We start from the raw sequence: 2,076 nt of genomic DNA on the forward strand, positions 1-2,076 counted from the left end.
GGAGGATATATATGTTTCTCCCCTGTATTACCCACAGGAGGAGTGTGCTTAACAATAGTCTTTCTTGGTTCCACTTATGCTTCCTTCTGCACTTTTTCTTCATCCTCAACTTCAGATTCTGGAGTCTTAGCTTTTTCAGGATTTGCAACCTTACCAGGCCTCAATGTAATTGCATTAACATGCTCTTTAGCTTTCTTCTTGCATGGCACTTCAGTATCGCTTAAAAGCGTGCCAGGTTGACGATTCAGTAATGCATTAGCAATTTGCCCAATCTGATTCTCCAAGGTCTTGATAGACACAGCTTGGCTCTTGCACATGAACCTCAACTCCTCCAATATTGCGGTTGCTGAAAACCAGGAGGGTTATACTGATTTGATGTGTATGGATGATAAGATTGTTGCACCGCATTCTAATTGTTACTCCAACTGAAGTTAGGATGATTGCGGTTATTTGGATGATTAGTGGTTGGAGCTTGTTGCTGTGATCTCTGAAAGTTGCTCACAAATTGAGCTGATTCACTAGAAATAGCGCACTGCTCATTTCATGCACCCACGCACAAAGCTCACAAACACTAGTGATTTTCTTAACTCCATAATTCGCCAAAGAGTCCACTTTCATCGTCAAAGCTTGAAGTTGAGCAGTTATAGCAGTAGCTATATCCACTTCCAGAATTCCTGCTATCTTGCCTTGCAACATGCTTTGCATAGGATTCTGGTATTCATTAGCTTCCATGAGCTCAATCAACTCATACGCTTCATTATGGCTTTTGGCCCATAAGGCTCTACCAGATGTTGCATCGAGCATAGGTCTAGACTGAGCCCCCAAACCATTGTAGAAATAGTTTATTATCATCCAATCAGTCATGTCATGGTGCGGGCACTTCCTTAGCATCTCCTTATATCGATCACAAGCCTCACACAGAGATTCTCCAGTTTACTGAGCAAACTGAGTAAGAGTATTCTTGATTGCAGCAGTCTTCATCATAGGAAAGAATTTAGTGAGAAATTTTGAGCAAGATCCTCCCATTCGGTGATAGACCCTGATGGTAGAGAATGTAACCAGCACTTTTCTTTATCCCTCAGAGAGAATGGGAAGAGTCGCAGCTTGATAGCATCTTCAGTCACCCCATTAAACTTGAACGTATCACAGTTCTCGATGAAATCCCTGATGTTCGTGTTGGTTTCTTCTGTAGGAGAACCCCCAAACTGAACTGAGTTCTGTATCATCTGGATCATGCTCGACTTGATCTCAAAAGTGTTAGCCGAGATGGCTGGTCTGATGATGCTCGACTGAATATTATTGATCTTAGGCTGCGAATAATCCATTAGAGCCTTAGGATTTTTTGCTTGATCTCTCATCACTACTAAAGCTGGTTCCTCGACTTTCTCTTCTTCTTCTACTTTCTCTTCATCCCCAAAAACTTCCCTTCGAATCACTACAGGTTCTTCCTTGGCTTGATCCAGAGTTCTCTTACGAGCCCGTGAATGCGTATGCATACATGCTCGCTAGAGTATTTGAAACACGACAATGAAAAGAGTAAGTAAGTAACAATGTCCGAGTCAATGAACTTTAACTATTATTCCCTAACAATACAAAAAGAATTACAGAAGGGGGATTGAATGTAATTCTGGCTCCTTTTTTTGATTTTAAAATGTTCTAACTTAATACATATAACAGTGTTTGATTTGCTAAAGTGCGTAATAGAAAGATAATTAAAATCAACAAACTAAGTAATAAAACACAAAGCTTTAAAACATTCTGGTGGATTTGAATGTATCCACTATATATATATATATATATATATATATATATATATATATCAGAATGTGAACTCTGTGAAGCTTTGAATAGCTCACAACTGCTTTACAAGTAGAACAAACAAAACTACAGAGAAATTCTTACATATTACAACTTGATGTATTTCTCTGGAAAATGTATTTGCTTACTTAAATATTCTACTTGCTACACTTGGTTTATATATCACCAAGTTTATATGACAGTAAGACAAGATAATAAAACAAAACATATCTAGTCTAACTCCATGCTACTTGACTACTCTATTCCAGCATCTTTGAA

At 38.4% G+C, this 2,076-nt stretch overlaps 1 non-coding gene across 1 annotated transcript; it reads left to right on the forward strand.

Annotated features, from left to right (window-relative positions):
* Positions 1-862: 862 nt before the first annotated feature.
* On the forward strand, positions 863-969 carry LOC141683336 (small nucleolar RNA R71). Its single transcript, XR_012560238.1, has one exon. It is a non-coding gene; the product is annotated as a small nucleolar RNA R71 (small nucleolar RNA).
* The last annotated feature ends 1,107 nt before the right edge of the window (positions 970-2,076 follow it).

The sequence above is a fragment of the Apium graveolens genome, chromosome 1 (assembly GCF_009905375.1).
Source record: "Apium graveolens cultivar Ventura chromosome 1, ASM990537v1, whole genome shotgun sequence".
NCBI lineage: Eukaryota > Viridiplantae > Streptophyta > Magnoliopsida > Apiales > Apiaceae > Apium > Apium graveolens.